Source organism: Topomyia yanbarensis, chromosome 2 (genome assembly GCF_030247195.1).
Source record: "Topomyia yanbarensis strain Yona2022 chromosome 2, ASM3024719v1, whole genome shotgun sequence".
NCBI classification, from domain to species: Eukaryota; Metazoa; Arthropoda; class Insecta; order Diptera; family Culicidae; genus Topomyia; species Topomyia yanbarensis.
The window spans coordinates 3,417,525-3,430,538 of record NC_080671.1 but is presented as its reverse complement, the minus strand read 5'-3'; the positions used below and the strand labels follow the sequence as shown (position 1 = coordinate 3,430,538).

General features: G+C 40.1%; 1 protein-coding gene across 2 annotated transcripts in view; it reads left to right on the top strand.

Moving 5' to 3' along the window:
- Positions 1–13,014, top strand: part of LOC131678920 (uncharacterized) — a 466,403-nt gene that overhangs the window by 18,292 nt on the left and 435,097 nt on the right. The gene's annotated exons all lie outside the window — the stretch shown is intronic.

Genomic DNA, 13,014 nt, shown 5'->3' with positions numbered 1-13,014 from the left:
AAGTCTTAATTTGAACGCTAGTTTGCAAGCTACAAACTCAATGGTTGGCATGTTCGGATGAAGCCCAAGAGTGGTTTTTGTGCTTGATCCAACTGATCGATAAGGGTAGAACTGGTTCTGGACCAACGAAATCAATCGTAGCGCCTGCTTTAGCCAGTTCGTCAGTCAAATATTCAGTATTACAGGAGTGATCGGGTAACTATCTTTATCTTTATTTTATCTTTATTTATAATTGATATCAACGAACACAGTGTGGTCCTAATGATAATTTCTTAACCTATTTAAAAAGTCAAATGGTAATTTGCTACGTGGAATGTGAAGATCGAACTCGGATGACACTCTGTTGAAGGTCCGCTGCAAACCAATGATGGCACCGTTTACTCCATAGTTAGTCCGGCGAAGAGGTAATTGGAGGAATTAAATTATTGCGAAGGGCGCGAGGGCGAACGTTCATATTTATCGCACTGAGAAGCTCGGGGCAGTCAATTCGATCTTGTAAAATATCCGAAATCGTGATAGCACGGACTAGATCCCGCCGCAGATCCCAATAAGCAAACCCCAGCTTTCGTAACTTGGCAGCTGGTGAGGGTTGCTCCAAGGCATTCGACGAAGGGCAAACCGAACAAATCTGCGCTGTACTGTCTCAATTCGATGGACACCGTTAAGATAATGAGAGTTCCACACAACTGAACAATATTCCAGAGTTTATCGAACGAGTGAGCAGTAGATAGATTTCAAGCTGTAAATATCTGAAAAGTGCTTAGATATTCTCATTATGAACCCCAAACAGCGTGATGCCTTTGCGACAATATAGCTGATATGCTGTTTAAACGTCAGTTGTTCATCGAGAAAAACTCCGAGATCTTTGACACAATTCGCTCTGTCAATCGTGGATTCAGCTAGACAGTAATCGAATTGGCGTTTTTTCCTCGAGAACCTAATGACCGTACATTTCTTGGGGTTTAGGGTCATTCGGTTGAACTCGCACCATTCCGCAAAGGTTACCAGTTGGCGTTGAAGGAAAGCTGCATCATCAGTATTCCGGATTCTATGGTATAACTTGAGGTCGTCGGCGAAAGACAACCGTGGTCCTTCTAAACAAAAGTTGACGTCGTTGAAATACAGTAGAAAAATCAATGGATCGAGATGGCTGCCTTGCGGAATACCAGATGAAGCAAAGAACTCTTCGGATACACAATCACCTATCTTGACTGCTAGACGACGATCACTGAGATACGATTGCATCCAACGGAGAATATTAGCACCAAAGCCAAGTCTATCCAACTTTGCCACTGCAATAGCGTGATTAATCTTGTCCGTGTAGATAACGTCAGTTTGAAGGCCGTCCGACATGGCATCTTTAACATATGTTGTGAACGACAGAAGATTCGTAGATGTTGAACGTTTCGGCATAAATCCATGCTGAGTCTCGGAGATATACTGTTTGCAGTGGCTGGAGATGGGTTCCAACACAGCCATTTCAAACAGCTTAGGAACTGCGCTTAGCTTTGTAATACCACGGTAGTTGTCAACTATCTTTTTATCATCTTTTTTGTGAACTGGAAACATGAAGGAGGATTTCCAGAGTTCGGGAAATACTCCGGTTGTTAGCGACAATTGAAACAGATGACAAAGAGGTTCAATTAGACTGGGAGAGCATAGTTGGTATACCATCTGGGCCTGCCGAAGTTAAAGCCTTTATTTTGCCAATCGCCAGTTGCACCATATTATTGTCGATATTGATAGAGTTCAAAGACTGATATAATTGAGGTACACTAAGAGCCGCGCGTTAAGCCTGGGTCGGTGTCAGGTTCTCGTTGGAGAAAACACTCGCGAACTTTTCAGAGAATAGTTGGCAAATCTCCTGTAAACTAAAGCTCATACGTCCTCAATAGCTTATCGTTGAAGGCAACCCGGATTTTATTCTTTGCTCGTTTTCATGCTTCCAGCATGTTTTAGGTTCAAACGGTTGCACGTTTCGCAAGTAATCGGCATGGTAACGCTTCGATGTCTTTTTATAGACTTGGTTAACATGAACGTGTGCTACACGTAGCCCCCAAACTTGGAGTACTTCTTCAGAGCGGCTCTTTTAGTCGCTTTTAACCGTCTCAGCTCGGCAGTGTGCCACGCTGGGTGCTTAGATTGAAGGCCACTTCTTTTGGGTACATAGCGATCGATAGCATAGCTCATAACATTGGAGAAGGTCTGCACTGCAACGTCGACATCATCATTGTCGAGAATTTCAGTCCAGTGGATATTCGACAGGAAGTCAATAATCCTATTATAGTCGGCTTTTCTAAAATTATAGCTGATGGTCTATATAAACCGTAAAATAATAAGGAAAACAGCATTTGAAATTCTAAGTTCTTCCTTTTGAGTTCGACATCCGATTACTAATTTAGATTTCGAATTTGCAAAAGCTAGTTCAATGAATGAGTTTTTGTTTTACCCACAACCTAAATCAAGTTACTTCTCCCCTTTGGATTCAATCGGTGGAAAATACTCATGAAACCTAGTCGCGAAGTACCCTTCATAGATGTCCCAAGTTGTAGAATTAACGGTGTCTGGGGAGGCGTATAAATGATCAATGACGATGTACTTATGATCATATAACGACGATTTCAGCTCATTGGATACGAGCCAGTCAGCCAAATCATGCGCACTGTCGGAGCAGAGAGATACATCGAACCCATTTCCCCAGCCAGACTGTGAAAATGTTTGTGGGATTTCATTCATTACATAGACATATGCAGATTTGTTCTGCTTAAGTATTCCGTCAAACCAGTATATCTAAGATGCACTAAATTATGTGATGGGCATGGGCGTCACTACCAATTATGAGTGGAAGGCCATCAGAAGGTGATGGTTCATTATATGGCAAATATGCCGAACAATGAATATATTTTCTATTCTGGTTATCTACAGTATACTGACTATGATAGTACAAATATCGCGAGCTGTGAGGTCGGATATTAGACATACGTCAACGGCACTATTCTCAATTATACATGCACGAGGCATTTCATGTAAATTTGTCATGACACTTTGTCGTGCCTAACGACTTACCTTTAAAGGCCCCTTTTCAAAATTTCGGAAGAAAAATGATGTAAGATTTTGAACGCTTATATCTTTTGTTGTACTAAATGGATTTTATCAATTTCTTCGGCATTTTATCGAAAATATTTGTACCAATGTTGTATTAAATTTTGGAATATGTAGGACATTCATTATCAACGGAAAAATAGTGTTTTGAAAAATCTTTCGAAAACGACTCGGAATAGTGAAAATTTTTAGCCCATCCCGCACAGAGCCGTCAATATGGTGCAGCAACCGAACAATAAAATAATGAAAAGTTTATATAGGTCCACTACATGTTTGTTCCTATGATCATCCGTATTGGGTTGCTTGACGAGAGCAGTTGGTGGGGAAAAGCCGGCATATTAGTTTTGGTTATGCCATTAGAAGCCGGACGGAAAGGAAAGGCTCATGCACGGCACGAGAACGAGCGAGAAAGCGATAGTAGTGCATATTAGCGAAAGCGTTACGTACATTTTGAACCTTAATTACTTTTCTTCTACTAAACGGATTGCCAATTTTGTTTCATAAATCGGAAGGAAAACGTTCAACGCTTGCAACGTTGTTTGCTATATAAAATTTGTTTAACTAGTTCAAAAACTACTTTAAATGGGAATCAACATTAATGATAAAACCTATAAATAGGGGTGTCGCAGCTTTTCTCAAAGCCAGACGTGTGTAAGACGCAGTGCATAACAGACGTGCGTGGTCGTGAGAAGCTGCATCGGATGACCTATCAAATCGGCTACCACGGGAGAGAAGAAAAACGTTGGCGGAGGTGGTGGCGGTGAGAAGGCCAAAAAGCCAAAGGCTAAGAAACGCAGTCACTGAAAAGGCGGTAGTAACTGCCACTAAAAATGCCACCAAAACATCGAAGGCTGCAGCGAACAAGCCGAAGACCTCAAAGCCAAAGAAGGCCGCCAAACCTGCCAAGAAAGTTGCCCGAAGAAGATAAGTAAATTCACGCGTCTCTAATGTTGCCAACAGTCCTTTTCAGGACTAACAAAATACTTGTAAAGAATTAGTGGTGCTTATTTTCCGTTAGCGCTGTTCATTGTAGATGGATTTGTGTCATAGTTGTATGCAAACCGTCCTTAGGATGAATATATAATGGAAAAAGAATTTTATTAGGAAGTTCTTTTTATTAATTTGTAAAATTAAAAATAATTATATAAGAAAATATTTTTCAAATTAATCTACAAACTCGAAGATTTTTGCAATTCCTTCCCAGAAAATCAGTGAATGTGGCACCTCTGCCACTAAGCGAAAGCTACACCAAAACGAATGATGAAAATATTTTCATTTATCGCACAAAAGGATGGCCTTCCATCTGCATTGAAAAGTCAATAAATAGGAACGCCTTGATGCAAAGCGTGCTCATTCGGTGTGAGCTGCGAAAGGGAAAAGATCATTTGTGTGTACGCAGTCAAACAATCTTCGGCAAGGTTTGAATCAAATTTATATCTGAGTTTCACTAAATTATGTGATGGGCATTAGCTCAATCGGTGAAACTATATATTTGCGCCCACTGTTTAAAGTTTACATGGGATTTTGTATGGGAAAGTTAACTTTTACAAAATAATTCCTCCAGCAGTCGCCCATTACTTCCTAAAAATAAATCGTTATGTGGCTTGTATAGGAAATTTAACAAAGAAAAAAAGTCTCGAAAACCACGAAACGATCTGATGCTTGAGAAAAAAGTTATTAAGCAGAAACCGATTGATGCTCTGACGATTGATAAAATATTCATTTTTTTAGCACCACTGCTGTTGGTTGTCCAATAGACTGGTTCAATTTTTGATTTTTAGCCCCACCAGGCTCTACTGATTCCATTTATGGCCCTTAGTAATTGTGCAAATTTTGGTACTGATCGGATGTGTCTACGGACCCTCCAAAAATTTCAAAGTATGTGGAAATTAGTTTGGAAAATCGGTTAAAATTGAAAATAAATTCCTAAAAAATCACCTCATCAATCAATTCATGAGAACATTATATATTTATAAAGGTATTCTTCTACTGAACACATTCGTGGAACATTGTAAGTTTGTGAAAATTCGCTGAGAAAAGTTATTAACTAAAGAAGCAGCATAACTTCAAAACAAGTGAATTTTATTATTAATCAATAAATTTTACCGTGTTTATTTACCACCAATTCTCTCCACTGCTGCTGCTATTGATCTGCTACTGCTGGGCGACAAGGTAAGTTGTCTCATCCAACAGACCGGGATAGCAAACGCCGAGTTCTTTCTGGGTTATTATTTGCTGCTCCGACAGTGGTTCTTTGCAATTAGCAAAGAAGGTGAACTTGGCTCGCAAAGAATCCTGATTCTGATTCCTAGTTCTAGGTGACTTCAACTCCCACGGTACGGCATGGGGTTGATAACCATTCTATCCCACTACATGATATTTGCGACAAATTCAATGTGACCATTTTGAACACAGATCAAATAACACGGATTCGTAACTATCTCTGTGCTCACTATATAAGAACATTATGAATCAAACGAAAAACTTCCTCCGGAGGAAGAGTACATGTTTTGGCTGGCTTGTTCCTCGGCACCGCGAATCAAACTAAGACGAATCATGGACACGGTGTGAATGCCCGCAGATGGTCTCAGACTGCACGTGGAGGACTTTTAGGTTACGTCGGTTACTCCTGGGGATTTTAGAAAATATGCTACGTTAAAATCACCCATGAAAAAAATAAAAGAAAACTAAAAAACGTGAATATTGGCGCCTGTCCGTCAACGGGTTTACGAAAGAAACATCGATGAGCTTTCTTGCCAGGCGTAGGCGTAATCGAAACAGCACTAATGAAAGCGTGTACTTTTCGAATCGCTGGATATAAGATTTCGCAAAGAAAGCCTTTTTCGACTCTGTGTCGGCACAAAACTCCTACCGTGTGGTGTCTTCTCATGATACCCCAAACGAAACACTGTTTTCTTTGGTGGTGTTTTCACTAGCTCGCTTGGCATGCAACAATAAAAATAAGCCAGATCGAATCAAATTTAAGTTGTTGAAGGCCCTGCCTGACTCTGAAAAAAGGCAACGCATATTCAACAAATTTCTAGAGGGTAATATTGTCCCTATATGATTGAAGGCAAGTCACCAGCGGTTGTTCATCGGAACTTTAGATATGACCGATGAAAAAATGGATGTCGAATTCATGGCCTTGCTATTTCAATGACATTTTCACATTTTCTGATCTCTTAGGTGTATACACTAGAGTGACAGAAAAAAAATGACCCCCATCGGCCCACCCCTGAGTCGATTCCTACTCCCACCGGGAGTGTCTGCTCCAAATTTGAGCCAAATCGAACAAGTCTAGCTACCGGACCAACGTGCTTGAAGTTTGTATGGGATTTTTCGACAATTTACATGGAGAAAACCCACTTGCGAACATTTTCACCGCTAGGGGTCACTGTATACATCAGATTATCACCAAAAGTGAAACTTAAGAAGATAATTCTATTATCTACAACTTTGTTGAAGACTACAAAGCGATCCGACTCGAACAAGAAAAGTTATTAAACTTATAACGAAGTGATGTCTGAGTCAGTTTTACATGGTGCCTAGCAGTGCATGGTAGTGTATCAGTACTAGGTTCTAACAAACTAAACATTTTTATGGAATAATGGTTAGATTTAGCTCACTAGTGTGTTCGGAAGAATTGTAGTGCATAATACGAGTTATGTTTTGGTTAGAAAACTTTAGTTCCATCTGTGATCGCATAGATGGCGCCAACACTAACTTTTCAACGGAGAGAGATAGAAATTAGGTGTCTTCTACAAAGTTGTAGAACAAGATTTTTTCAGTAATTTTGCCAAACATCTTGATATTCTATCTCTCTCCGTTGAAAAGTTAGTGTTGGCGCCATCTATGCGGTCACAGGTGGAACTAAAATTTTCTAACCAAAACATAACTCGTGTTATGTACTGCAATTCTTCCGAACATACTACTATTCAGCTAAATCTAACCATTATTTTACAAAAATGTTCAGTTTGTTAGAACCTAGTACTGATATACTACCACGTACTGCTAGGCCCCATGCAAAACTGACTCAGACATCACTTCACTAAAAGTTTAATAACTTCTTTCAACAAAGCCGGATTCACTAGCAGTCTTCGACAAAGTTGTAGACAATTAAATTATCTTTCTTATTTTCACTTACAGTGATAATACGATGCATACAGTGCCACCTAGCGGTGAAAATGCGAGCTAGTGGGTTTTCACCATGTAAATCGTCGAAAAATCCCATACAAACTTCAGGCACCTTGGTCCGGTAGCTAGACTTGTCCGATTTGCTTCAAATTTGGAGCAAGTACTCCTGGTGGGACTAGGAATCGACTCAGGGGTGGGCCGAGTGAGTTTTCAAAAATTCATTATTTTTCTGGGCACTCTAGTATACACCTTCACAAGATGTTTTACTGCATCGCGCAGAACAGGTTCTACGATATGCGCTAGTGGTTCTTCAACAGCTTCATCCACTACAATGCTCAGCGCAAAGTGCTCCTTTTCCCTATTTAAGCTTGGCACCTTCGGCGGTAACACACACGTCGCCGTACAGAAGAAGGTTTCGTCCTAAAATTACTTCGTGAGGCATCTCCTTCGCTGCAAGTATGTCGAAAACCAACCGCAATACCATTCATCCCTCGCATGATAACTTTCGACAAGCCGTAAACCGTCTACGAAAGCTAGTTTCGAAAGCGATCGGTCCGCTTCGCTTTCCTTCGCAACTTTTGATTCGCACCCGAGAATGTCAGATTCCAAACCAACTCGAAGTCTTGGACTGATATCGTCGTACTCTCTTCGAGTGTTAGTGCAGGTACGTATAATTCTACTGGAATCAAGAGACTGTGTGGATCCTCCAAAGGTTGTTCTTTTTTGAACTTCGCGTTCCAGAGATTCGAGGGGTGATCTGTTGTGATTCCTTCCCTACCTGTCACGTGCAACCAGTCGTCACCTCTTTCTTCGGTCTGTACGGTACTACTTGGCACGAATTTTTTTTTCGAGAGTTGTCCTACTGGAGCTGTAGAGCTAGGTTCTCGGAAGGGTTCCCCATCAGAATCACACACCACAATTGCAGACGAAACAGGCAATAGCGCCCACTAAAACACTACTTAAGGCCAATTGCAGTGGGCCATGATTCTGAATGTGATATTCATTGTACGGTTCATGCGGGCGTAGGCACTTCGCGATCGAGTGTTTCATCGCGAAGGGCTCAAACGTTTGTACGTTAACGTGTTCGAACGCGTGTGCGTTTGTATGTCGCGTGTACTGACCTGTATACAACTTCGCGTGTATAATTTATATTTTGTAACCGTGTGTCTTTTTGCATATTAGCGTGTGTTCTTGGATAATCGCCCGCGGATCGTGAATCTGATACTTAGTTTTCGGTGTATGGTTCAGCTACTAGAAGAAAGTGAATTCTAACGTTCACCTCATTACCAGAGTGTTATCAAGTATGCGCGATCGTGGGCGTAGGTGTGCGTAGATGATCACGAAGGGCTTAAGCCTTCGTATGTTGACGTGTCGCGTGTGCTTGCGTGTATAAAATCGATTGCGTAACCGTCATTCTGATATTCAGATTCACTAGACTGCCTTTTTATGCAATTGTGACTTTAGCGTCAAAAGGAATATTTGTCAGGAAACCAATTTTTGTGTTTCGTTATGTTTTCAAAAGCACGAAAAATATTTCAACTTTCTGTTCTGTACAAAATATTTACAATCCATCGTAGATAATAACCAATTGCTTTAATTTTGAATTTCTGTAAAAACCTTGTAAATTTTAACTAACGTTACTTTTGCAAAAAAACAGCGATTTCATTTCACTGTTTTTATGCAATTGTGACGTACGTATACAAACCAATAGTACTTAGTGAAGCGTGTCGTGTATTTTCCTATCGTTTCAACTAAATTAGTTGCAAATGATCATTAATTCATTCAAGTCTCCTAGGCTGTATGTGGTGGTGTGGCCAGATGGTAGGTTTTGGATTTATAAGGATGTTCCGTGGGTTATGTACGAGGGCCATTCAGTGCATTTTCATTATTTTCCAAAGTTTAGCTCCAAGTATGGCATTATTATAAAATGTATTCAATATATTATTGTACATTTGAACACCATGAATTCATTTTGGTATCATGTAGGCCTTTTCAGGCAACGTGTAAGTGGTCATACAGACACACAGGAAAACTTTACGACCCATTCCGCGGATTCCGGATTAAGTTTTCATCGAATGAAATTTTAAGTGAATATTCCTGTCATGACATGGCACATGAAAGTACACCAGCTCGATTTTGTACGAACAATCCTATCACATGTAAAGTCATCCGGGCACACAGGAACACTTTATAATCGATTCCCGTTATTCCAAAATCTGCTTCTTCGGATGAAACATTTTTGTTAAAAATTTCTGTCATGCGGCATATAAAATAACATCAAGCCCATAAATTAAGGACAATGCAAATTCCAAGTCACTTTATTAAAGATTCCGGAGTACGGAAGCTCGCATCAAACAATTCTAGTAATTATTACTTTTACTATTATTAATTATCATATTTGAAGATATTTGGAAACAGTGTCCCACTTAACAACCGGTCCCGATAATTTCGGATTCGGTAATTTTTTTAGTATATATTCCTGTTACACGGCACATCAAAATACATCATGTCGGTTATCTATAAACTATCCAAGCACATTTGAAGTCTTCCGAGCATACAGTTATTTTGGTCGTAATATGCCCCGTGTGATTTAATGACTTTACATCTGATTGCATTGTTAGTAGATCGAGTGTATCTAGTGTACATCTGTTGATGTATTCAGGTACAAACGTATCACAGGTATGGGTTACGGCTTATGGATCTACAACGTCTCTTAGATGGCTTCAAAATCAATTTAGAGCCGTTACATATACAATTTATTAATTTCCATGTTATATTAATACCAGTCATTAAGCTATACTTTGAAAAATCAATGAAACTGGCTTAAATTTGCCTCGGAAAGCCGGAGTATAAATGCGGAGTATGATATCTGAACAGCTCAACTCATACGGTTTATGAAACTTGAATGAATACTTGATCATATGAAGGTGCTTTGGTTGGAATTTGTTACGAAATCTTATAATCAAAACCAATAGCGAACCGAAATAATGAGAAATAGAACAACAGCGGTAAAGGTTTTGAAAAAGAGCTTCCACTAAGATACGTTCGTACATTATTGTGGTATTAAAAATCCAAGTTGAAAAAGGGTAAGCTCGCTGCTTTACATTCTAACTAGCACAGAAGACTTCTTTATAAAATATAAATGGTTGAAACATAAGTTTCTGTCGACAAATTGCTGGAATTTGATCGCAATAAAAACTAATTTGAATACCACCCTAGCCTAATTGTAAAACCACCCTAGCCAGTTACATCACAAAATGGTGCATATCTAGCTACACAACATTATTTATGATACAACAGCTTAAGAATAAACTGTTTTGCTTTGTTAAACACGCGTTCCGTACTATATTGCGCTGGTACGTCAGTTTGGTAAAAAAAATTGCGTTTTTTAAGGCCATTTTGCATAATTTCTTAAAGACAAACATGCTGAAAGACGTGAATTTTTGTAGAGAACTTAAAAATATGCAAAATCAGGGCCGAATACTAGACGCACGACCAGACAACATGTTTAATGTTGCGATAACCACCACCACAAGCGCAGAGACGGTTCTCCACGACTCCAATACTTCGAAGATGCGCATTCAACGTACAATAATTGGACATGACCCGATAGACCACACAACGGATTTCACGACCTTCATCCATCCATCCTTTAACAAAGGTTTGCTGATACCTTTCGGATTCCAAAACTTTCATTGCCCCACGAAATTTGATAAATTTTCAAGCGTCCTCTGATAAGATATACTGAAAAAATCGTTGAAGCTACGCGATCTTTCATAAATATCTCCTTCTGATGACTAAGTGTCCGCCTTCTCATTACTCTGAATGAAGCAAGGTGAAAGAACTTAAACTAATATTTGTATCTGATAATCTGGTACAATTTTTCGCTTCGTCTGAATCAAGCCAATCAAAACGTTGTACGCTTCCATCGGAGGAATTAAATATAGCGAGGCCGAGTACAATGATAAATCTAACGCGCTAGGCCGAGCTGGTGGAGCTGGCGTTCGTGTCATTTCCATCGTAGTCAAAATGGTCACATTGAAATTGTCGCGAATATCATACATTAAGATAGATCGGTTATCATTTTGATTCCTAAAACGCTCCTACATAGTGTTTTTGCGGTTCCGACGAATAATGTTAAAAATGTGGAAGATTTACGTCGAAAGTTAACCAGGTTTTCTATAATGCAAATACATTGTGTAAAACTTAGGAAAATTATAAGAGTGATGCACTTACTTCGGTTGTGTAACAGCACCCGTCAAGGGACACTTTCAGGCATTTACGAGGAAATTCAGGAGAGGAAATGATTCACTTCTTTCGAAATTGTATAGGCACATTACAAGATGTTCACTCAATGGGATTGTCAGAATCTCGCTCTTTAGTGAGCATAAAAATTAGTCATGGCTGCTTCAATGTGTCCCCGTCTAATTTGTATGTGGGGTATGTCGACAGTTCATGTGGAATCTCTCCACAGAAAGAAAACTTTTCACGATTCACTCCGCACTTTCCGCTCTGTACCTTGTTTCTAGAATGGGTAACTACATAACCCTATTGTTTGCAACGTCGGTAGTTCATGCACAAAATGCCAATAAAAATAAGCTGTTTTCTAATTCTCCTCGATTGTTGCTTAACGCAATTGCTTGCATGCCAGAATTTTCACTGATTGAAGCGAAGGGTTCTGGAAGGAGCCAATCCCATATTTTGCAATTAAGGGCTCTCCCGGAGACTACACCATCAATCTCTACTTCCCGGGTGGGTACGTATACACATACTTATTCGTACACGCCCGAGTGCTGTTTAGTTAGATCACGAGATATGGTCCGGAAGTAGACCGTCCAAAGACCGGTTGTATTAGATGGATATGGTTTGTATTAAAAAATAACACGTTCTGTTAGTAAGAAGTTATCTCAGTTCTAAGTAAGCCGCGCTCAAGCAAAGCAATGCCTGCTATTATTATCAAACACAAAATTTGATCAACTTCCCGATAGTATCTCATTCTAACAAGTTCTCATAATTAAACGACAAAATAATGTCACTATCGATAAATGAGAAAACAACCATCAATAATCATCGGAACACGGCATTCAAATACCGTCACCACCACCACCGCCGTCAGTCGCAAGTCAAACAAACCGTGACAGCTAACAAGCCGACCGCGGTCAAAACACAAACGAAGGAAACCATGACCGAAAGGTAGGTAGGTAGGTATATGATTATTACCAAACCACAAACGTATACGATACATATTCTGATCGTGACCGGGGGCCTTGCCTTGCCTCTGCCAGGTGCAAATTATGCCAACGAGTAAGAGGAGTGAGTGAGCAACGCCCGAGGGAAAAACGCTTCCGAAGAACTTGATGCGTTGGGTTCTCCGATGATAAGGGCCGTACGTCAAATACACGGCGCAGTTTTATCGGAACGAGTTGGTTCCTAGTCGACAAACGAGCGCTTTGTAAACCTTAACTGGCAAGTGATATGTAAATCTGATTAATGATAAGAAAGTGTGCCTTGTGCCTTGCGGAGCAAGTGTCGCAATCGCCTGTTACTTATTGATTTTCAGTCATTTTTTTTATAAACTCGCTTTACCTAAAATTGAACAAGGTATGGTTCCAGCATAGGAAAAAAGATCGCTTAGAAGTCGTTGACGGGAAAAGCATCGCAGCAAGCGACGAAAACGGGCAAAACTCCGGCGGCTATTTACACTCGGCAACGCCAGCCAGTGAGTAACCGGCTTCTCTGTTCTTCGATCTCGCCACCGCATGCTGTGTGTTGGCTGCG